General features: G+C 42.9%; 1 long non-coding RNA gene across 1 annotated transcript; it reads right to left on the bottom strand.

The window, feature by feature from the left end:
• Positions 1–7,229: 7,229 nt before the first annotated feature.
• Positions 7,230–11,277, bottom strand: LOC124687058. Its single transcript, XR_006998066.1, has 3 exons — positions 11,244–11,277; positions 7,575–7,687; positions 7,230–7,461 (listed from the first exon to the last, which is right to left on the bottom strand). It is a non-coding gene; the product is annotated as an uncharacterized LOC124687058 (long non-coding RNA).
• Between the last annotated feature and the right edge of the window lie 965 nt (positions 11,278–12,242).

The following is a 12,242-nucleotide window of genomic DNA, read 5'->3' as shown; positions in this document are numbered from 1 at the left end:
AGGAGCTACTACTTCCGCTGACCGCTGAAACGGGAGGTGGACGTCGTCTTCATCAACAACCGAACGTGTGACCGAGTACGGAGGTGCTGCCCGTTCGTGGCGTCGGAACCGATCGTGATCAAGATCTTCTACGCGCTTTTGCAAGCGGCAAGTGAACGTCTACCGCAGCAACAAGAGCCTCATCTTGTAGGATTTGGAATCTCTTCAAGGGTGAGACTCGATACCCCCTCGTTGCTACCGTCTTCTAGATTGCATCTTGGCTTGGATTGCGTGTTCGCGGTAGGAAATTTTTTGTTTTCTATGCAACGTTATCCTACGGTGGTATTAGAGCTGTGTCTATGCATAGATGGTTGCACGAGTAGAACACAATGGTTTGTGGGCGTTGATGCTCTTGTTATCTTTAGTTGAGTACTTTGCATCTTTATGGCATAGTGGGATGAAGCGGCTCGGACTAACTTTACATGACCGCGTTCATGAGACTTGTTCCTCGTTCGACATGCAACTTGTATTGCATAAGAGGCTTTGCGGGTGTCTGTCTCTCCTACTATAGTAAAGATTCAATTTACTCTTCTATTGACAACATTAGTATCAACGTTGTGGTTCATGTTCGTAGGTAGATTAGATCTATATCGAAAACCCTAAACCACGTAAAATATGCAAACCAAATTAGAGAGCGTCTAACTTGTTTTTGCAGGGTTTGGTGATGTGATATGGCCATAATGTGATGATGAATATGTATGAGATGATCATTATTGTATTGTGGCAACCGGCGGGAGCCTTATGGTTGTCTTTAAATTTCATGTTGAGTAGTATTTCAAAGTAGTTGTAATAGTTGCTACATGGAGGACAATCATGAAGACGGCGCCATTGACCTTGGTGCTTCACCGACGATGATGGAGATCATGCCCGAAGATGATGGAGATCATGTCCGTGCTTTGGAGATGAAGATCAAAGGCGCAAAGACAAAAGGGCCATATCATATCACATATGAACTGCATGTGATGTTAATCCTTTTATGCATCTTATTTTGCTTAGATCGCGACGGTAGCATTATAAGATGATCCCTCACTAAAATCTCAAGATAATAAAGTGTTCATCCTTAGTAGCAGCGTTGCCAAGACTTGTCGTTTCGAAGCATCTCGTGATGATCGGGTGTGATAGAATCAACAAGTGCATACAACGGGTGCAAGACAGTTTTGCACATGCGGATACTAAGGTGGCCTTGACGAGCCTAGCATGTACAGACATGGTCTCGGAACACGTGATACCGAAAGGTAGAGCATGAATCATATGATTGATATGATGAACACTTTGAGTGTTCGCCATTAAAATTACACCTTGTCTCGTGATGATCGGACTATGGTGTGGTGGATTTGGTTCGTGTGATCACTAAGACAATGCGAGGGATATTGTTTTGAGTGGGAGTTCACCTAGATTTTTAATTATGTTGAATTAAAATTTGAACTCATTTTGTTATAAACTTAGTCTAAACTATTGCAAATATATGTTGTAGAGATGGCGTCCCCAATCAATTTTAACCAGTTCCTAGAGAAAGAAAAGCTTAAGAGCAACGGTAGCAACTTCACCGACTGGTTCCGTCATGTGAGGATCTTCCTCTGCGGCGGAAATCTGCAATATGTGCTTGATGCACCGCTAGGTGACCCTCCTGCAGAAACTGAAACCGATGAAGTAAAAGCTGTTTACGAGACTCGGAAAACTCGGTACTCTCAAGTTCAGTGTGCCATCCTGTGTAATCTGGAATCCGATCTTCAGAAACGTTTTGAGCACCACGATCCTCATGAGTTGATGAATGAGCTGAAAGCTATCTTTGAGACTCATGCGGCCGTGGAATGCTATGAAGCATCGAAACATTTCTTCAGTCGTATGATGGAAGAAGGCAGCTCCATTAGTGAGCACATGCTCGCCATGACCGGGCATGCGAAGAAACTCGGTGACTTGGGAATAGTGATTCCTAACGGATCGGGGATTAATCGTGTCCTTCAATCACTGCCACCAAGTTACAAGAACTTTGTGATGAACTACAATATGCAGAACATGAACAAGGAGTTACCTGAACTCTTTGGCATGCTAAAAGCTGCTGAGATTGAGATCAAGAAAGAGCACCAAGTGTTGATGGTCAACAAGACCACCGAGTTTCAAGAAACAGGGCAAGTCTAAGGGAAAATTCAAGAAGGGTGGCAAGAAAGCTGCCACGCCTCCTATGAAACCTAAGAACGGCCCTAAACCTGATGCTGAGTGCTATTACTGCAAGGAGAAGGGACACTGGAAGCGTAATTGCTCCAAGTATTTGGCGGATCTGAAGAGCGGCCTTGTCAAGAAGAAGAAAGAAGGTATATCTGATATACATATTATAGATGTTTATCTCAACTGGTTCTCGTTCTAGTACCTGGGTATTTGATACTCGGTTCGGTTGCTCATATTTGTAACTCGAAACAGGAACTAAAGAATAAACGAAGACTACTGAAAGATGAAGTGACGATGCGCGTTGGAAATGGATCCAAAGTCGATGTGATCGTTGTCGGCACACTTCCTCTACATCTACCTTCGGGATTAGTTTTAAGCCTAAATAATTGTTATTTTGTACCCGCGTTGAGCATGAACATTATATCTGGATCTTGTTTAATGCAAGACGGTTATTCATTCAAGTCCGAGAATAATGGTTGTTCTATTTTTATGAATAATATCTTTTATGGTCGAGCACCTGAAAAGAATGGCTTATTTATGTTAGATCTCGATAGTAGTGATACGCATATACATAACATTGATGCTAAGCGAATTAAATTGAATGATAATTCTACTTATATGTGGCACTGTCGTCTTGGTTATATTGGAGTGAAGCGCATGAAGAAACTCCATACTGATGGATTACTTGAATCACTTGACTTTGAGTCACTTGATAGATGCGAAGCATGTCTAATGGGAAAAATGACTAAGACTCCATTTTCTGGTATGATGGAGCGAGCTACTGACTTATTGGAAATCATACATACCGATGTATGCGGACCAATGAGCGTAGCATCGCGCGGTGGTTATCGTTATGTTCTAACCTTCACAGATGATCCGAGTAGATATGGGTATATCTATTTCATGAAACATAAATCCGAAACTTTCGAGAAGTTTAAGGAATTCCAAAGTGAAGTAGAAAATCAACGTAACAAGAAGATTAAATTTCTACGATCTAATCGTGGAGGTGAATACTGAGTTATGAGTTTGGCATGCATTTAAAGAAATGCGGAATACTTTCACAATTGACACCGCCGGGAACACCACAACGAAACGGTGTGTCCGAACGTCGTAATCGAACTCTCTTAGATATGGTTCGTTCTATGATGTCTCTTACTGATTTGCCGTTATCATTTTGGAGTTATGCATTAGAGACAGCCGCATTCACTTTAAATAGAGCACCATCAAAATCCGTAGAAACGACACCGTATGAATTATGGTTTAATAAGAAACCTAAGCTGTCGTTCCTTAAAGTTTGGGGTTGTGAAGCCTATGTAAAAAGTTACAACCGGACAAGCTAGAACCCAAAGCGGAGAAATGCGTCTTCATAGGATACCCTAAGGAAACTATAGGGTACACTTTCTATCACGAGATCCGAAGGCAAAATCTTTGTTGCTAAGAACGGAACCTTTCTTGAGAAAGAATTTCTCACTAAAGAAGTGACTGGAAGAAAAGTAGAACTCGATGAGATTAATGAATCTATACTCGTTGATCGGAGTAGCGCGAGTACCGGAAGTTGTACCTGTACCGCCTACACCGGCAACAGAGGAAGCTAATGATAATGATCATGAAACTTCGAACGAGGAAACTACTGAACCTCGCAGATCGACAAGGGAACGTGCCACTCCTGATTGGTATGATCCTTGTCTAAACTAGGAGGCATTGGCGCGGCGCACGCCGCGCCCATGTCCTCTTGTCTGTAGAAAATCTTATTAAGTCTGAATTAACGACACATGATGAATAGAATATTAGTCGCGTATACACTATTAGCGGTGCTTGTTACAGAGGGACCGGGTCTCGCACGAAAAACTACATTCATTGTAAGACATTAATATTTACAGGGCATATGTGGGGATGACTAAACATAAAAAGTTCATAGTTTTACCTTTAATGGTGAAAATTCAAAGTCTCATCTTAATTGGTATGTCTGGCAATGTTTTTGTTCAAGGCATTATTTTTGAGAGCGAGAATTTTTTTCAGGGTGAGAACCTAAGATCTATGATCGGGTGAGGACAACGGTTGTGCACTATTTCCTTCTTGGCATCGCTTATGAAGAAGCTGGACTTTTAGTATTGTTTTAGTGGTGTTAGTGGTGCTGTTTCAAGAAATAGATCATTGTAGCGAGACTTTTTTTTTAATTCTTCTTTCTTTTCTTGGATTTGTGCATCAGTGGCGGAGCACCACCAAAATAAAGACTGGGCCGGTAAGCAGAAAGTGGGTCAAAAATAAACTATTTGTTGCCGATGGCCCAAATTTAAACCAAAATTTAAGAGAAAGTAGCCAGGAAAGGGTGGGCCACGGCCCAGTATGGCCCACCCGTAGCGCCGCCACTGTCTGTAATGTTATTAGGCAATATATTGTTGCATAGGCTGGATCTAATTGATAACTCCGCGATATAAATATATACTCTTTCAATTTAATTCGGCTTTCGAGTGCCTATGTCCCCCTCTACCAAAAAATATATTTTGAAATGTTGAAAAATTTCGATAAAAAGTTTTACATGTACATCTCTAAATATATTTGCATTCGTCAAGTTTCGCGACGAACAAATATTTTTGTTTAGTCTATGAAAAAAGAGAAAAATTATCTTCTAAAAAGCCTAATTTTTAGCATTGAACTTTATCTTTTTTACATACGATCAGATGACACGTCGATTTTTCATGAAACGATTTTGTGAACGCGTAACACGTGAAACACCACCATTCAGACATCTTACTTGTAGACAAAAGGGGATCACACCTGGCTGCTGGCAATTTGTTCTGCAGGTCGGCTGCGCACAGCTGCAGATCGAGAGCGGCGGCACCTCTATTTACCAAAATTAAGCATGCTCTGTGTGAGGCTGCGGAGGTGGAGATCTTCAGTAGGGTGCGTCGCCCTCCTCTTTCTCCGATGAGATGTCGATGATAGCGTCCGGTGCTGCTAGCTTGGTGATGCGGCCAGTGTCCGCAGCGATGATGTGTGTGGCGCTGCGGACGCGGTTGGCCTGGCTGTCTGGTTCTGCCGCTGGAAGGGGAAGGATAGTGTGAGCGTGCGGGCGGTCTTGAATTTCATCTTTCTTGGAGGCTGTATGTGGAGGATAGTACCTAAGTTTGTCGGTCCGCGGGTGTCGTTGGAGCTGGCCGGGGAAAGGTTCTTGGTACAGCTGGTTCTGCGGATCTTCTTCGGTGGCTTTTCTGGCGGGTGGCCGTGTCCTCGATCAAGTGTGGGCTGAGCTGCAACTAACGGGTATGTTATCCTCCCATGCATGCCTACTGTGAAGAAATATGTGGTAGAACTTGGAATCGAAATTATGGAGTGCGTAACACCAATTTTATATATGTTCACTGTTGTTAGCAATTGGCCGTTTTGTACCTTTTTTCTCAGATTGTTGTCTTTATCATGCCAACCCTGACCTAGTACTTCATTTGATCCTATGAATCGAGCTATAAAGGGGAGGGCAATAGCGGTGGGATGAGATTTGGAGGGTGGCAATGGCAGACGCGAGCATGGATCTGGTGCACATAGTAGAAATCTGGGCGGAGGAGAAGGCTGGCTAAGATTCGGGCCTGGACGCACAGTCGCTAAAGATGATGGGGCTCCGCTAGATTTAGGAAGAGGAGTCTCGTGAGCGAGCTGGTGATGAGCGGGCTGGTGGTCAGAACAGGAATGCCGCACATGAGCTTGTGTTGGACCGTTACTACTCGCTATTGCATCTGCAAGGTAAGTTTACTTTGCAATGCTTTGTTTATATCAGATGAAATAGTTAGCAGTGAACCGTGTAGGAGAGCGTGGTATTATGGTAAGATAAATTCAGAAGGGACCCAATTTCTTGTCTAAATGGGCATGGCGAAGTTTGCGCCACTTGTATGTGTCCACTTTAAGGAACACTACATAAGATACATCAGGGTCTTGATGCCAAAATTTGACAAACTGGTTGTCTAATAAGAAGGTAGGTCTGTAGCCTAGCTGCCTACTTTCCTTGTTCTGGTCATGTGTTGCGTGTGCAGCTGCAGACATGGCAACGGCTGTAATAAGAATAGTCTGTCAAAACTGTGGCTTGCTACAATTGTATATGAAGTGTGCAACTGATAAGCATGTCAGACGATCAACCTAGTAAAGCTAGCCTTATTGTTTATCTGCAGGAAATTCCTTGGCAGGTCTTCTTTCTCATGTTGTTTGCACTCCAAGTGATGGCCAGATTTGTTGATGAGTGCAACAATGTAATTTGGTTTGCAATATACTATCGATGAGGAGGTATACCTTTTTTTTGGTTCCTGATTTGTCTTTCATGGGATAAGATCAGTTAATCTCGTCACCACTTCAACAATATCTGAAAAAAAAGAGAACTGGAAGAACATGACAGCAGACAATACAGTACGCAATTAGTACGCAGGCCTTGCTGGAAATCTGACAGGAGAAAATTGTTTCCTCTGCATGGCAGGGCATCATCACATACAGAGGAAAGTTTTCAAGTTCCGGTAGAACCTGGGTGATTTTTGTGTTCTGGGTAATTCTGATCTATTACGGGTGATCTGCTATCTTGCATTTGGGCCGGGCAGATCATGTATAAACGACCATCATATCTTCGGATAATTAGTGGCACTATAGGCTGAAACTTACTGCTAGTTGTGCTGCCTAATTTTTTTTTTTGAGAGCATACATTCCAAGCTAAATGCATGCATTTTGCGTGCAGGAGATGGTGGCGAATTCAAGGATGTAAATATTCAGTTAGCAAGCAATGATGCCGAAATCAAGGATGTAGATATTAAGTTAGCTGTAATATATTGAAAAGTAAAGCCAGTTGAGAGTAGATCAAACACTAACAGATAATTAAATGAGCTCAGATGATATATATATACTATTATAGCTTTCCCTATCTAAAGGATGAGTAAGTATTGATAACTAATTAGATGATAAGGCCAGGCTAACTGCTTAGACCTCGTGTAGGTAATGATGGAGGGATCGGGTATCTCAATGTTCAGAAGGTAGTAGTTGGTGAACGACAATGAACTCCAGTTCATAGACATTTTGTTGTTGATCAATGGTCTCCCAGATCTGGGAAACACGCACAACAACATTCCTCTGAGACCCTTCAGGTACGAAATCTTTCACCAACATTGCTTGCATTACTACTCTTCTAGGTTTCGTGCACCATCATATCTTCAGTCAGCCGTGAACACTGGTCGAACTTGAAGGCTGGAGAGTGCAGATAGACACATTAGATTGACCAACCTAAACCTATGCATAAGCCACCAGACAGATTCAAATTAACAAATGAGTGCATGTAAAAGAAAACTGAAGAAATAAGTGCATGAGCTGAACACAAAGCAGCCAATAAATCCATCTCTTACCTTGCAACGGGAATGTGAAGAAACGCCCCTCCCAGGGCTGAAGATTGGATAAGAGAACAGAAGACCAAACACGGGAAAGATTAACCACCATGCTCCACCCTTTCTCTCTGCATCTAAGACATACAAACCATAATCAGGAAGATCATACTTCAGATATTTGGTTAATGTCTAATACACAGGAAAAGCAAGTGGAAATGACCAAACCGTAACTGATAATAGTACACATAATATCAGGAAAAGCAAGAAAAAAAAGAGTAAACTGCAACTGATCATGGTGAACTATATGCATGCTCCGCACAATCTTAGCATAATAACAAAAAAAGTTTATTTCAAGGAAAATCTTTACTATTAAATTCCAATCCGTTGGTTCGTACGTCGTACGTTGCTCCTGCTGCTCGCGTGATCGATCAACCTGGCTGAAATCACCGAACAACCCAGTATATGCACAATCGAGCCCGGCCCAGTCCGCCCGGCCCAGTCGCCAATGGGTCGTATGTCTCGGCTAAAAACAACTTAACCATAGCAGCGTTTCGCAAGGAGATCGACTAGGAAAAGCCTGGCGACGGCACGGTTGAACCGGAGCGAGGACAACGCCGGGCGACCTCCTCTCGAGCACTGGCCTCCTAAAGGTCGGGCCGACCTCCCACCAGATGATCTCCTCCCGCGAACCGAGCTCGGCGCCGTCCTCCTCAAGCCTGATCCCCTACCCCGTCGTCAGGCCCGTCGCGTGCTTACTCTCCTGCGCCGGTGGGGGAGAGACAAGGTGGGGAGTTGCGGTGGAGGAGAGGAGGTCTGGTGGGGGATAATCACGCTAACTGAGGGAGCATAGCGCGGTAGCGGCGTCCGGGAGCTGACCAGATCAATGCGAGCACGGCAGCAGTGTTTCTGGCTCGATTGATGGAGCTGGGCGACTGCTTTTTTCAAGCCCTTTCCTCTTTGTATTGCTGCTGTTTTCTTCGGTACGGTGGTGGGGTGGTGGTGCTCCACATACTGAAACTGTTTCAGATCTTTGGATGGAGGGAGGGAGAGATTGAGGGCCGATCAGAGAGCATGGCGTGGTCTGCTGCGTGGGCAGAGTCTGATATTGAGAAGAGAGATGAGAACAGAGAGATGAGAATAGAGAGATAGATGTGGTTTGTGCGTTTGCTGACTGGCACGCATGTTTGGCTGCTATTTTTTTAGCTATGTGTGTTCTTCTTCTTCTTTTTCGATCTCAGAATGAGCCCGTGTGCTTGCTTTGTACGCTTCGCTGCTGCTGAAATTTCTGCTATTTGCTATTGCTGCTGCTTGCTAACAGGCACACGAGCCTTAGGTGCTGCTTTTTTTTTCTGCTATTGCTTATAAATTTATTTTTTCGTTATCAACTGTCATGTAGTATCAAATATTATGATTCAAAGAGATGCTTTCATAATTATACAAAAATAGTATACTCACTCCATCCATAAATATATGTCTTACATTATATAGATAAATCTAAGACATTTAATATACATGGGTGGGATACAGAGAGCGAAAAGAAAGAGTGATATGTAGATTAAAAATCTATTTTTAAAACATAGTCTAAAATAGTTATATGAAATAAGTAACACATTTGATATTGAGTATAAAAGAGTATCAAAAGAAAACTGAGACTAATAGTAGAGCAAAATAGTGATCTTAATACGTGTATTTTTTTGTTTGTCTTAATTATTATTATTTGTGTATGTGGACAATTGTGTTATATTAATTTGGTAGTTGCACGAAATTAATGGAGGATAAATTATGAAATATATGCACTGAGATTTAGAGATTCCTTCGGCATGACGGTGTCATGACAAAGTTTTCAACTATGCATATAAATGACCTTGCTAAGTTGAAGCTAGCAAATGCGTAAACGGTAACTATGTGTATATGTCCGTGGAGAATGCTTTTTCCTGAAAAAGAAAATCCAAGCAAAAAAACTTCATAGTCTACAAATGTATACTAAAAGTCAACCCCTAGCAAAGCACGAGCATGTGTGCTAGGCAAGAAGAGGCAAATCTATATCCTTAGCGAGATGGTGGTGCAACCGACTTGGCATCGATACCATCGATCCATCTTACTAGCATAGGCTGACGACAAGAGAGAAACACGGAGGGAGTCTTAACGATGATACATTGAAGTCGGATATCTGATATTTGTATTTTTCGTAGCAACGCACGGGTATTGTGCTAGTAGCTTATAAGGTTTGAACTCTTTCGTCTATCTGTAAAATTGTAATATTTAATTTCATCGCTCGGTCAAACTGTAACAGTTTAACATATCCAGTAAAACTATTACTTGAGTGACAGAAATGATAGTAGTAAAAGGCAAACCCAACTCACCAAATAATTATTATACGCATGCACCCATTGGTCGGCTGTCGATGGACTAACCAAGATGGCCTCACTTTTAATCCCAATTACAGTGTAGGCCTCCAAACCAAATATATGATCATGCTACCAATCATTTACTATAAATACACCTCCTAGGAAACAAATTAATCTAGACTTTTCTCGATATGAACAACTGAATATACATCATTTAACTGCTACCCTAACAGTATGTTGACAATTTCATGTTACTTTTAGTTTTTAGAAGCAAGTATTTATAATTTAACTGGTACTTTTGCATTTTAATTATTAGTTAGTACTGCTAAATTGAAGAAAACATAGAAATCGGTAACACACTTGGGTTTACCAAATGTGATTCAAAAATTGATAAGTAGCAGACCGTGAGTAGTCCTACTGAAACAGAAATATGATAAATCACCAGAGCAAGAGAGGCCCTAGCAGAACTTTTATAAGATATCCAAGACCAACTGTCAGAAGTTCATGTTAAAAAGAATCAAGAGGTTCACTGTAATTTGAACAAAGAGTCAGGGTCTATATTAGGTGAAACCCTTTCCTGCTTCTTACTTAAATCACTGTTCCTAAAGAATAATTTAAACTCTGATATGAATTGCAGTATCATGCACATGAACATTTTAGGATAAAGATCTTATGCAAGCTATAAATTAGCCAATTCAAGCATGAGAAATCGAGCATGATGTCGAGAAGTTGTGGCAAGTAGTATTGGAGGAGTAACATGGCTACTTGTACTGCTATGGGGATATATTTTAAGCAGTACCATTTGTGTCAAGGGGAGTCCCTAGCTAAACCAACGGTTATGTTAAGGTGTTACCTCTGTATGTTCTGAAATTTTCATAAGACAAAAGTAGCGGGCAGCAGTACTTTACGACCATATCTATTATTTATCTTGAAAGAGCGAATCTCGGAATCTGCGAGAACTAAGTAATTATTGGTTATTACCTTGCAGTAGACATTGGATGTGTCTTGCAGTACATGACCAGAAGGTAGGCTCCGACGCTTCAAATTTACAGTCGTGGATGTTGTAGCAAAAAAATTGATCTCTCACCAATCCAGGGTGGACACATGCACTACTCTCCATTTACCCTAGCTGACTGCTTGCAAAATCCTGAACAATGTAACCTCCCGCGCCTAGATTCAACATTTATATGTAGAGTGAAACACATGCAAAATTGACAACTCATAGATAACATGTTATAATGCATGGACACAATAAAACTATACTGGAAGTTTAGCCCAGTTCTACCAGTGGAACAACTTCGATAGCAGTCACTATATGAGCAAAGGGTATAATATGGGCTACCTGGATTATTCACCCAAGATATAGAGTGGCCATCAGGTTGTCCTTCATCAGCCTGCTCCATGTCATAGCAAGGCTCGACCTCCACCGGAGGGGACCGCGACGGATGCATCTAGTGATGCCATCCTGGATGCAGGAAACATGATGTTGGCATTCCACGAACCCTCACACACTATCTGCAGCTACATCCTTGTTGGCAGGCACAGTGGAAATATGCTCTTCGTCGTCCATCCCTAGATGATGCCACAGCTGTAGCACAAATTCTAGTCTTTTGTTTCTGCTGCCACTGCTCGCTATGCATGCCCCGTTGATGGTGCTTCTTTATTTCCGATCTGAATTGGGGAGAGGGATACACGGGGGAGAAGCACCTTAATTCTGCTTCTTTATTTCCGATCTGAATTAAGGGAAGATGGATAGGGGATAAGCAGCTTACTGCATCTGCTCTGAGATTCGAAGTCTCTATACTGTCATCTGCGACTGTGAGGTAGATGCACATAACGCGCACACGAAACACCAGAGCCGCCGTGAAGCACGCATTTGTGTTGATAAGCCCGAGCGCCTGAATGACGACCGCCGACGAAGGAACGACCGCCGCCATGAACCCGACCAGGTCGGACCTCCTCCCCATGCCCCGACACCACGACGGTCTCCTCCACTGATTCCCCTATGATGCCACCACCATCAGAACGCCTCCGGAAAGCTCTGAATTTTTCCCACGTCGCTGGCACATCACCACGTCGGTCTCCTCCGCCGATTCGGCACCGCCGCGACGTCGTTCCGCTCTAGTTCGTGACTGCCGGAGAGATCAAGCGCGCCTGTGATCCTCCGCATCCCTACTTACCCTTCGTGTCCGATCTCCTTGAGCGGCTCCCAGGTGTGGTTACGGTGGGTGACAATCAGAGGTGTGTTGTTGAGGTGGCTATGGTGAAGGGTGCCGGCAAGGGAGAAGCTCCAGGGGTGGCCGGTGGAGATGGAGGTCGGCCAGGGAGGTGGAAAATAGAG

Source organism: Lolium rigidum, chromosome 2 (genome assembly GCF_022539505.1).
Source record: "Lolium rigidum isolate FL_2022 chromosome 2, APGP_CSIRO_Lrig_0.1, whole genome shotgun sequence".
Lineage (NCBI taxonomy): Eukaryota > Viridiplantae > Streptophyta > Magnoliopsida > Poales > Poaceae > Lolium > Lolium rigidum.
Note: the sequence above shows the minus strand (reverse complement) of the source record. Positions and strands in the feature narration are given on the sequence as shown.